The sequence below is a fragment of the Ictalurus punctatus genome, chromosome 14 (genome assembly GCF_001660625.3).
Source record: "Ictalurus punctatus breed USDA103 chromosome 14, Coco_2.0, whole genome shotgun sequence".
Lineage (NCBI taxonomy): Eukaryota > Metazoa > Chordata > Actinopteri > Siluriformes > Ictaluridae > Ictalurus > Ictalurus punctatus.
In genome coordinates, this window is record NC_030429.2 from 25,135,808 (window position 1) to 25,149,337 (window position 13,530).

The window sequence follows — 13,530 nt, forward strand, 5'->3', positions numbered from 1 at the left end:
AGGAGTTCCCCAGGGGTCAGTTCTTGATCCATTTTGTTTGCCTTTTATAGTCTGATTCACAGGTGTCATTCCAGACTAGGGCAGTACTCCTCCTCACCAGCAGAGGTCAATGTCTGCTGAATTCTTCAGTCTTGCCATTCTCTCAAGCTGTTGAAGTTCCGAGCTGTTTTTCCTGATTTCTTATCCTGTGTATTGCTCCTTTTGCAGTGTCATGTTCGACCGTTCTGTTTTGATGATTGATACTAATACGGTTTTTGACCATTTTGTCTTGTGATTTGTTCAGGTTTGCACATGGTTCTTTGCTGAGTTTGGTTCACTACAACAGGGCAGTGTTCAGATCTCATGGGTTCTCCTCACAGTGCTATTCTAATGGAAACTTTATTCAGTTTTCCTCCTTTCATCTTTCTATGTTAATTCTCGGCTTATGGCACGTACTTAGCGTCACCTGGTATTCAATGTTGACTCTAGAGCATTTTTATAAGTACGAGTAAATGACCATGGTCCTGGATCAACACCCAATAGCAGATTGGAGTCAGTGCATCCTTAGTGTGTGGTATTGTTGTCATGGCGATGCAGACGACTGGATGGACTTTGATCACTGTCCTTAATACAGCAGTCAGGCTATTCAAATAATTCCAGACATGAAAGTTGCTGTCTGCAATCCCTTGAACTCTTTTTATTCATACGGTCACTGAACTGAATCATTCTAAATCAAACCTCTGGCACTAATGTATGTGTGAGAAAGAATAAATCTGCATGTCATGCCCCTTTGATCATTAAAGGCTCTTTTCTACAGCTGTGATTCATACTTTCACCGCATCATAGACTAAAATCGATAGCACTCTTTGGAACCAACATAGAAATATCCATACCGTGTAGTGTCTTCGTGTTCCTTTTAATGTGACAAAATAATAAATAATCCAGGCCAATTACATTTTTTTTTTTTGCACAAATTTAACAAAATCTAGACTAGTTTATTATTATTTTTTCCACTGAATAGATGCCCTTTACTAACAGAAAGGCTCTGTGAGTCATAATCAGAGTCGGAGACTTAAGTTTTGTCAATATCTATTTCCCCATACCACGTATTACAGAGGTGCTAAATAGATAAAAAGTTTAAGACAATGCAACATAAAATCAAGAGACAGTTTATAAATGAAAGACTAATATTATGATATAATAAGATCATAGAAGAAGATGTCAAACATTAAAATAAACGTAATAGGAGTCTAGTGTGCTGCCAATATATTGCTGCATGACTAGTCATGAAAACGTTATTTATTCTGACACATTTTGAAGGATTATCAATATCAGTATAAATATATGTATTTAATATTATATTAGCATTAGCGCTGGATTGGCTTTCCGTGTTTTATTTCCCAGTGCATTTTTACAGATATGAATTTCAGCATGCTATATTTTGATTATTTGTCTGTGGTTATATCTGAGATCTGAATACCAGTATTTACCTGAATTTCAGTATTATATCCTCGCACGCTTATCTCAACTCACACACTTAAGCTCAATGTGATCATGCTTAATTGTGTGAAACCATCTAAATAAATGTAAAGAGTTGTGCATTTAGGAGAGCTGGCTTAGAGAAGTCAATAGAGAAGTTAAAAGCCCATGATCTGCTCATGTTTTGTTGCTTAAGATGTTAAGAAATGACTCGCACGGGTTTTTACTTGTTCAGCTCGCGGTATTAGATTGTAGCCGGAAGTGGATTAAGACGGATGGTGTTTCAGACCTCTGGGCCATGTCTTACCTGGTGGGTTATGTGATCTGGTTTAAAGGGTGATGGTGGAGGGAATTTTGCTGCCACAGTCATATTTGACTGACTTTCACAAATTTCCCCAGCAGCGAAAAAGTTCGCCCTCCGGGACTCTTGCTCTGCGGTGATTTAGCTCCCTGCAGCATGTGAGCAATTTAACCGAGGTCCCATAAATCAAAACCAAATATTATGATCTGTAATGAGTAGCTGGTGCCCGAAATGTAGAACATCTGAATGTTTCGTTTAGTTGCCGTTAACCACGAGTATGCTCAAAACCGGGAGAAGTGTAGAAAACGGTGCACCGTGGAACCATTACGCACATATTGAAACACCTCCTGTGAAAACACACATGTACGAGTGTCAAAATATGAATCTTTAATATCACAGCTTTGTTTTCTTGCGCTGTTATGACATTCTAAAAGCCATTGAGGATTACAAATTTCTGCCGGTTTTCTACCAAGTTTCCTACCCAGGCAGCCATAAAGGATCAACAGAGCGCCAAGCCAATACTCACACTTTATTTCACAGTTAATTAAGAGCTGTTCAACAAATCCCCCAAAGCCACGCAAGGGAAAAAAAAAACACTTGCATGCAATTCAAATGGAAATATTCATCATGGAATGTAGCATAGAAGGAAAGATTGAAATTACCCATCCATCCATCTTCTATACCGCTTATTTTTTTCAGGGTCACGGGGAACCTGGAGCCTATCCCAGAGAGCATGGGGCACAAGGCGGGGTACACCCTGGACAGGGTGCCAGTCCATCGCAGGGCACAATCACATACACACTCACACACCCATTCATACACTACGGACACTTTAGACACACCAATCAGCCTACCATGCATGTGTTTGGACTGGGGGAGGAAACCGGAGTACCCGGAGGAAACCCCCGCAGCACGGGGAGAACATGCAAACTCCGCACACACACAGTGCGACGGTGGGAATCGAACCCCCGACCCTGGAGGTGTGAGGCTAACCACTAAGCCAGCGTGCGCCTGCTTGAAAGTTTTATTTTTTTAAATGTTCTTCAGTCAGTTGTAGACCAGTCTACAACAACAATCTTATCATCAAGGTTGCTGACGACACCACAGTGGTCGGACTTATCTCAAAAGGAGAGGAGGCAGCCTACAGAGAGGAAGTCCTAAACTTGGCAGCCTGGTGTTCAAAGAACAATCTGACTCTAAACACCAAGAAAACCAAGGAACTTATTGTAGACTTCAGAAAACACAACACGGAGCTGGCCCCCCTCTTCATTAATGGTGAGTGTGTGGAGAAGGTCCACACCGTCCGGTTTCTTGGCGTCCTTATCTCTGCAAACATCTCCTGGACGGACAACATCACAGCGGTTATCAAGAAGGCTCAAACGCGGCTATACTTCCTGAGGGTTCTCAGGAAGTACAATCTGGACTCCAATCTGCTGCTGATCTTCTACCGCTCGTCCGTCGAGAGCCTGCTGACATACTGTATCACGGTGTGGTACGGTAGCTGCACCGCAGCAGACAGGGAGAGGCTTCAGAGAGTAGTAAGAGCAGCACAGAAGATCATTGGCTGCCCTCTCCCCTCCCTGATGGATATTTACACCTCCCGTTGCCTCAGCAGAGGAAAAACCATCATTAAAGACAGTTCTCACCCTGGCTTTGATCTGTTCAATCTGTTGCCCTCAGGGAGACGTTACAGGTGCATCAAAACAAGGACTAGTAGATTTAAGAATAGTTTCTTCCCGAAAGCTATTACCATGATAAACAAACACATGTACTGAGTCCATAGCATATGTATATAGTGTCTCAAAACTGTGCATTTCATAGTACCCCCATCCACCCCAATATCTATCTTGCATATCTATCTTGCATATCTTGTATATCTTGTTTATTTATCTTGTTTATTTATCTGTGTATTATCTGTTTATTCTTCTTGTTTATTGAATGTACATGTTTGCACGGAACAAAAAGGAGTGGCTCTTAATTTCATTGTACATATGTATAGTGACAATAAAAGGCATTCATTCATTCAGTGCTTTATCCTGGTCAGGGGACTGGGAATCTTTGGCATGAAGTGGGAATGCACCCTTGCAGTCACATGTTCTTCTCGTGTCCACGAGCGTTCTCCAGTGTCCTCCCGGTTTTGAAACTCACATTTGAAATTCGTCCAAATATATGTGTGCCTGTGATGGACTCGTGTCCTGTCCATAGCCTTGCTCCCAGAGTTCCAGATTCACGGCTGCTCAGGTAAAACCATCCCGGTCTCATCGATTCCCATGCCCACCTGATCTCCTCAGGAATTTGTACAGATTTGAACAAGTGTAGATAGTGTGGTTAGATCTCAATTAAACCTGATCAAATAAAACTTCTTCCCAAATCCTTGTCTTTACAGTTGTAACTTTTTCGGATTGTGTGGTGCAGATCGTTACAAAAATAGCGTTATGAAGTAACTAAGGTTTGGGAGAAAGACCGCTCCGGAAGGTGCTTCTTCCTACTTCATGTACATCCACACAAGTTTCCACACTCACCATTTACACCTCCTCTCTGTTATTCGACAACTCCTAGCACAAAACAGAACCAACAACAACAAAAGTTCTCAAAGTTCTCTCCAGTTCCACATCTACTCTAGATGACATTTAGTTAAAGGCGCGCTCTGCACTGCTAAATGTGCGATTGTGACGCCATGTCGGTCTATGTCGAATATCTGTGAAAATTAACACTTTTTAGTAAAATGTCTGAATATTTCATATTCAGATTATATATATATATTTTTTTTTTTTTTCAGGTTTTAAGATCACCTTTGACCAAAGAAGAAGGAATTGAAATACTGATAGTGAGTCTTTATTGGTCACAGCAGAGTGAAATTCTTTTCTTCACATACCCCAGCATGTCAGGAGGTTGGGGTCAGAGTGCAGGGTCACTCGTGATACAGCACCCACTGGAGCAGAGAGGGTTAAGGGCCTTGATCAAGGGCCCAACAGTGGTAGCTTGGCAGTGCTGGGGCTTGAACCCCCGACCTTCCGATCAGTAACCCAGAGCCTTAACCACCAAGCCACCACTGCCCAGAAATCATTCTCATGGCTGGAACAAGAAGTTTTCACAAGGTTGAAATGGACCTTAATAGAAAACATGGCGGGCACATCGCACACGACACTGCTGCCAAACTTATTAACAATTTCAAAAATACTGGAAGTGTTGCGGACCGACCGAGAAGTGGACGCCCACGACACGAACATCCACTGGAGAAGGAACAACCGACATACTGTAGTGCTGGCAAACATAGCGCCCTATATATGGATTCTTTTGGGACACCCTTGTTCTCTTCTTATTGTAACTGTAACTCTAACTCCACCCCTTTTCGAGTCTTCACTCGTCTTTCAATGTTTCTTCCTTGCTCCCAGGGTTCCTCTACTCTCCGTTACGAACCTGACTGTTATTAAAAGTGCCATACGAATAGATTAAAATGCGTCTTTGTCTCCTGTCACCTCGCCTACTGGATGTGTTTGCAGAGGTAATGATAATGAGTATAAAAGATGCGTCCTATGCTAGAAGGGGAAGAAAGAAGTGACGCTCTGAACATGAACATCAGATGAGCTAATGACAGAATGGATAAGAAATCCGCCGATTTGTTTAAACTACCTACCTTCTTCTTCCTTCTAACTCCCCCCCCCCACCCCCACCCCCCTTTCCTGGGGTTAATTGTTTCATGCAGAAACCACATTTCTTTTTTTTTTTTTATGTAGGATTTATAATATAAAAATATAAAAAACCAATCCTGAGGCATTTTTACGATCTCTGCTGGGGATAATTGTCCATAACTCATTACGTGACACTGTTTTTATGTTCATGCATTAGATTATTTTATATTCTTTATGTCTGTGTATATATTGTTTTATTCCTGCATATGGAATGGCGATGTGTCAAGAAGACGTGCTTTGCATTTGAATATAGTTTTCTTGGAAGTCTATGCATTGCAATTTGTGTGTGTGTGTGTGTGTGTGTGTGGAGAGGTGTTAAGAAGTGTGGTCCCACTTTACAAGTCACTGTACGATAAAATTGCTCTGCCACAACAGCTTTTAAGTGCAAATGTAGTTTATTAACACAGATATTAATATTAATGTTAATAGTAATGCGAACATCATTACATTATTACACCACAGTGCTCTTGAATTGTGGAATAAAATCTCAGGAAAATAATAAACGGATTTTTTTTTAAAAACGTGCTGTACTGTAAGGAGATGTTTATTTGACATCCATGGAAGGAGTCTCCAGTGTCAGCGCTTTGTCACAGTCAGTAAGTGTTCTGCTTTTAGCTCATTCGCTAGTTGGTTTCATTTTACACTGCACATTACTCAATGAACCAAAAATAAAAACAAAGGCGTGTACTCGTAACAAATTATTTCATTTATTGAACAGAAGAAGAAGAAGAAGAAGAAGAAAAAAAAAAGGTTAAAAGGGTAAAGAGAGTTTTTGAAAAGCGCACAAATAAATCACAGAATTCTCCTGAGAAAGGAAACGAAGGAGCTGGGGATAAATAAAGAGTTAGATCATTATAAAAAATGAATTAGTTTAAAACATTTTGTCTTACACTCTCAGAAAGGATGTGCTAATATCCTACACACGTTTTGGTGTTAGTACTATTTCAACACATGTCGTGTTAAATTCTCCAGTAAATGCGTTAAAAAAAACCGCCGATGTCATCGTCCGACTCTGAACTCGCCTCAAGGTAAATGTTTGAGAGTCCTGAGGCGAGGAAACCAAATGACAACAGGTAAGCTAGCGTTCATCATTATTTAGTGTTCACGATGCTGAAAATGCCTGGCCGAGTTTGTGATATTTAGGCAGGGAGCTCTCGAAAATGTATTCATTATAAAACAGTAACTCAGCGAGTGATAATTAACTTTACCTATCGCTACGGCTGCAACAGTGAATATCGTGCACTGCTTCCTCAGGGTCGGAGTTACACTACTAGTGTCATGGGTTTATATTGGATGTGAAATATGGACTGAGGTTATTCTATAATTCTCTGGGTCTGCATCGTATCTGAGGCTCTGAGTTAGGGTTAGCTAGCTGGATGCTATCACCAATCACAGTAGGGATGAGTGATGCTAACCTACACACTCACCTGAGCTGATATACTTTAGCATACAGCTCGCGGTAATGTTAGACATTCCCATTCCCTTTTTGAGAGTTATTCACCATGATGCAATACAGAGAGTGGGTTAATGTTAACTATATTTAGTAAGTGTTTTGGACAAGGCAAGCATTATGAGGATGGGTTAGAGCCGTGTTTCTTCACGTATTTGGTGAATGTTAATGCTGGATAACAGGTGCAGACAGTCAGTGACTACGTTCACATGGACAGCAGTGATCTAATTATTGACCTTATTCTGAATAAGACAATATTCTGATTAAGGTGTTTACATGAGTCGCTTTTAGAATATTCCTTTCATTTTCAGGCTTTACATGTTATAGAACATAGATCGATTAATGTCACACGTCATCACGTCACCGCGCCACGCCGTCCGACGTCCCTCCAGAATTTAACGTATCGACATACAGTTGGTCTTCATTATGGGACCGTATACAGTTTTGGGTGTTTTTATTTTTAATTTTACGAAAGCTTCAAGTGCGGTTAATTATTTGTCGTGCCGTACGTGCTAATAGACGACTGCTTGAAGCCGTGGGCTGCGTCCCAAACCGCGTACTTACCTACTGTATAGTAGCCGATATACATGAATTTCACCTACTATATACGTGTATTTCTCCTACTATATAGCAGGTAAGGACGCGGTTTGGGACGCAGCCGTGCTCTCCTGTTTGCCGTAAAACGGTCGAGTGCTGCCGTGCGTGTACGTGTCCTGTCGCACAACGCGGTGAAAACTCCCACACGACGTTAATAGTGTGATTAAGGCGTGTACATGTCGATAATGCGACTAAAACAGGAAAACTCCACACGTCCTAATTCCATCTGTGTTTACTTCGAGTACGACTTTAATCGGATTAAGATCATCAATAATCGCTGTTTACACGCTAGTTTCTTAATCAGAGTTTCGTCTTAATCGGGTTCATATCGGAATATCGTTGTCCATGTAAACATACTGAGTGGCTAACGGAACTTAGCTAACTCAGTAATGTCGAGGCCAGAAGTTCTTCGCAAGGTTAATGTGACAGAAAGAGAGGTTGGGGTTACAGTAGGTTGTAATGTTTTCCACTATCTCTGTAATGTAGGTTGACTTAATTAGGTTGTTTAAAAAAATGGCGTTGAGGTGCTAAAGGCTGGAAAATAAATATTTTCAAGTCAGTTTGATTTTCCTGGTGAGTCTACAGCGCCATTTTGTTCATTAGGAGAGAGGAGGTCGCATTTCCAACATTTCTCGGTTCTCAGTCCGTATTTTATAACTAAGAATTAACCAACACTCTCTGTGCTCTTTTACTGCTTTCCAAACGGAAGGGAGCGGTTAGTCGGGACACTTGAGTGAGATTTGTAAGAAGATGCGTCAACTCCAATTCTTACATCTGTCAAGCGTTTTAATGATTTGAATAAACGTCACCTGCATTTCATGCAATTGTTTGTTTATATTGTAAATCATTCTAGTAGAATTTTAGCATGGAAACAACTTAAATTTCAGGATAATTGCAGGGAGAAATGTATAAACGACACATCTCTGTGTGGAAATGTACTAACACACAGCATGGGTTAAATGTACTAACACACTGTGTTAAAAGCAACACAAAATGTGTTTGTTTGTTTGTTTTTTTTTTAACACATCTGTTTGAAGATTGTACATCTAGTGTTTATTCACTCTTTATGTTCTTCAATCCAAATCTCCAAAGCATTCCTGCAGCGCTATAGCTCTGTCCTTTGGCTCACTTTAGCTGCTCACATCTACCAAATATTTATTTATTTATTTATTTATTTATTTATTTGCGAACCAACACACAGAGAATATTCGATTCACTTCCTGCAGGGAGTCGATTCACAGCCGAATCACTTTCTCGTTAGAGCTGTGAATTAGAGTATTCGTCTACCAAATATTTATTTATTTATTTATTTATTTGCAAACCAACACACAGAGAATATTCGATTCACTTCCTGCAGGGAGTCGATTCACAGCCGAATCACTTTCTCGTTAGAGCTGTGAATTAGAGTATTCGTCTACCAAATATTTATTTATTTATTTATTTATTTGCGAACCAACACACAGAGAATATTCGATTCACTTCCTGCAGGGAGTCGATTCACAGCCGAATCACTTTCTCGTTAGAGCTGTGAATTAGAGTATTCGTCTACCAAATATTTATTTATTTATTTGTTTATTTATTTATTTGCGAACCAACACACAGAGAATATTCGATTCACTTCCTGCCGGGAGTCGATTCACAGCCGAATCACTTTCTCGTTAGAGCTGTGAATTAGAGTATTCGTTACCGTATTTTTCCTGAATATTTTGAACAAAAGATCAAAAGGTTAAACAATTAAGGCAATTTTTGTTTTTCACATCCTTCTTTGCTCAGGGTACCAATGTTAGCGGAGGGCGCTGTGTATGTGAAAACACCCTGTCACTGTGGATCCATTTTAAAACAAGTGATTGATACATCTGTAATTAGACTCCTATATATTCTCTCTGCTGGGACTGAAATGGAAAGGACATTTTTTGTTTCTTGTACATCATCTATTTTACGGTGAAGGGTTCTAAACGCACGCACACACACACACACGAAAAAAAAAAACGCTTCAAAAAACATCTCTTGGGATTTTGTTGTTGCAGAGAGGAGTTTCTTTTAAGTACGTAAAAAAGTGCTGAACAAAGACTATAAATGTCTCTCTCTCTCTCTTTAAATGTGTCTCTGTCTTTAGTGCAGTGTAGTAAAATCTCTACACTAATTAATCAACTCTTTTAAAAAATCAAACACTATAAAGCAATGAAATTGCCCACTCTTTTTTTTTTTTTTTTTTTTTTTTACCCGTTTGATGTCTTTTCATAAACTAAAAGCTCCAAAAAACCCTCTTTGTGTTTTCATATAATGGCGCAGAGTGAAAAGTGACAAGCTCAGCACTGTTTTTTTTTTTTTTTTTTTTTTTCCTTCCTTGTAACACAGCACACTTTCTCACAGCCAGGGTGTTAGACATCACTCTAATCCAGGAAGTATGTTCCAATCTCAATTTTGCTGAATTTTACGGATCCAATCTGTCGCTCAGAGAATATATTTACACATTTAGTGGTTACAATAAAGTCACTAACTGACATTAGTGTCGAACAATGGATTCTGATTGGTTCATTGTAAAGTAGCTGCAAAAGCTGTGAATATTAATGCACTAGTGTTAATGTTATTGTTGTTATAGCTACAATCTGGCACATGGACTTGTGTAGAAGACAGACCGTCTAAACAACGTGAGGTTAACAGTAAATGGATTAAAGCGTGTTGTTGTGCGACATCGATACGGGGATGTTTTTACGTATTCGACATCAACGGCATGTTTACTGAACATCTCGGATAAAAGAAAAATGAATCACATGATTTATTTCATAATAAAGTTGAATTGTAGATCATGACTTTTTTTTTTTTTTCAAATTTAAACTTCAACAGTATTTTACTTACAGTTGTTGTTTTGTTGTTGTTGTTTGTTTCTGTTCTGGTCTTGTCGCTGCGTCTGTCCTGTCATTAGTGTTTTCTGACACAAGCTTGTGGACACACGACCGTCACACATGTGCTTCTTCACTTCTTCCCCAAACTGTTACCGCAAAGTTTGAAGCACACAATTGTATAGAATGTCTTCGTGTGCTGTAGCATTACAATTTCCCTTCACTGGAACTAAGAGGTCCAAACACTGTTCCAGCATGACGACGCGCGTCCCTGTGCACGAAGCGAGCTCCGTGAAGACGCGGTGTGTGAAGGTTGGAAGAAGGTAGAAGAACTCGAGTGTCCTGTACAGAGCCCTGACCTCGACCCCACTGAACACCTTTGGGATGAACTGGAACTGGAGTCTCCTTACATCAACATCAGCGCCTGACCTCGTAGCTGAATGATCACAAATCCCCACGGCCACGCCCTAAAATCTAGTGGAAAGCCTTCCTAGAAGAGTGGAGTTTATTATAGGAGCAAAACGGGAATAAATCTGGAACGGGATGTTCAACAAGCACATATAACGGGTTATAGTCAAGTGTGCACGTACTTTTGACCAAACTGTAATTTGTTTTTCTCATATCATGCATTTCTGTACATTTTTTAATCTTAGATTACTATGTCCTTGTTTCTTGACTTGTATGAATTAGCCTTGTTGTCAGCCCAAGCATACGGTCTCACGTCCTGCCGTCACTCCCTGCACGTTACAGTGAGACGTTTAATAACGATTATAAAAATGATTTTTTTTTGCCAGCACAAATCGTGAAATCACCCCGCTGGTTGACGACCCACGATGGACGCTTGGTTCTCACTCGGCTACTGTAGATGTCTGGAGTAGATATTTATCTTCCCCCGTGCTCGTGATCGAGCGACCGTGACCTACAAACGTTTTTGGAAATCTGATGTGGCGCACAGCCTATGCATTTCAAGTAGGGAGAGCGAGAGGGCCGAGCCAGCAGGAGTGTACAGGGGAGCGAAAACGTATCAGAGTCCCATTTATCTCTAATCTCAGAGAAAGTGAGACAGCTACAGAGAGGGGGAGATAGACAGAGGAACCGGGAGGAAAGATCATGTTTAATGTGAAGTGATGCAGTAACCTTATCCGTTTACCACCTACCCTCTGATTCCTGCGCTGAATACAAAGCGAGCACATCATAACTCTGACTCATAACCCTGAAGCAGATCTTATTCTGTGTGCACTGGAAATATATTTTCGAGGAGAGGCGAGGGCAGGTAGGGACATATAATCGTGTCTGTAGTGAACGTCGGGTTTATTCGAGCGACAGTAAGATGAATTTAGTATTAAAAAGTCTGATGGGATTGAATTCAGGCTTCACTGAGTGTGAGGGAAGATAAAGAGTCCAGCACAACACTCCTCACTCTGTATGGTGCTGTTGTATGGAAATAATCAATGACAGGGCGGTGTGATAAACTGGAGTTACTCTGACCGGCCTGACGTTGACACACTTTCCTATAACAGCACGTCCCGAAGTCTTTTATCCCTCTTATACTGCGGCAACTTGCCAACAATTCTGATTTTGTACTAATGAATAACAACCGGTCGTACTTTTTATCTGTTTATAGTTACGTTTAATGTATGTGGAACGATAACTTATTAAAACGAGCGCATTGATATAAAGCTACGGTGTGCTTTGCGGAATCGAAAATGTGAATCAACGCTCGGACTTGAGGATCCGAAAGCACCGTGTATGACATTTCAAAAAATAAAAAGAAAATAAAAATAATAATAATAATAAAATAAAAAACTTGTCTCCAACTCCACACTGTAAAACCGGATAATTAAATAATAAACAAATAAATAAATGATTGAGGAAATAATAAAGTAATTTTAAAAAATAAATAAATAAATAAATAAATAAATAGATAAAAATTGAGGGAAATAATTACCTCAAAATTTTTAAGTCGATATATCAGTTTCTTTAAGCCAAATACGCTTAAATATAACAAAAATTGAACTCAAACTTTGTAATTCAAAATACATTTTTGTTATATTTAAGCGCATTTGGCTTAAAGAAATTGATTTATCGACTTAAAAATTTTGAGGTAATTAGTTTCCTTGATTTTTTTGATTTAAATGAACTTATCCGGTTTAACAGCGCGGTTAAATTACGACTTTGCCCTTGTTTATAAATCTCAGTGAGATAAAATGAGATTTTTCAATAAAACATGACTAATATTATGGTCTCGCGTGTTTTTTTTTTTTTTTTTTTGCTTGTTTGTTTGTTTATGTTTTTAATATTTGAAACATACTGATGAATTTTTTATTTTCAACATATTTTACATCAAGTAGTAACTTTTAGAATCGTTTGTCGGAGGTTTAATTGACCATGTCAATTAAACCTCCGAGATATTTAAGCAAATATCCACCAATCGTGGATATTTGCTTAACTTCCTCTTTCCTGTAGAAGAATCAATAAGTCGTTAAGGAAGAAAGTGTTTAACGTGTTTATTACACAGTCCAAAGAAAGGATCCAAGAACATAAACACATGTTAAAAGTACAAAAAATACACTTAACTGCTAAATGAAAAACCCGTCACATATTAAATTCTGCTATACTATTTATACTCCTGAACATAAAACATTAAAGTTCTATATCGCCATAGACCCGGATAAACAAGGAAATGTTTTGCTAGGAATCCTGGAAACATCGGGGAATTGGGAGAGACTAGGTCACGCCGGAGGAGACACTTTGGATAGAGGAGTTGCAGGGATTAAAATGGCTGCCAGCACTGCTCTGCTGAACCACTACCTAAACAAGTAAACATTCCTGAGTGGTGCAGCAGAAACACGCTCCATCTATCGTTACGGGATCATGAGATCAATCCCATTGATGTCACAGCCATTCATGACCGGGAGACGAGGAAGCAAAACTGCCCATGCTCTCTACTCTAGGTGGGAGGGGCATACTCCCTCTCCCCTGTCAATCACAGCAACACTGGCCAGTCGCCTGTGTCTGTGATCTCATGGATGCAGAAGAGGGCAGATAGCGCTTTTCTCAAAGTATGTATGTTATGCTGCTCTGTGATGTGATGTTTATTCAATAAACTCTGATAAATAAATAACCTTAAACAAATGCTCAACTAAATAAATAGAATCATACATGAATAGCCTTAAACAAGCTCAAGAA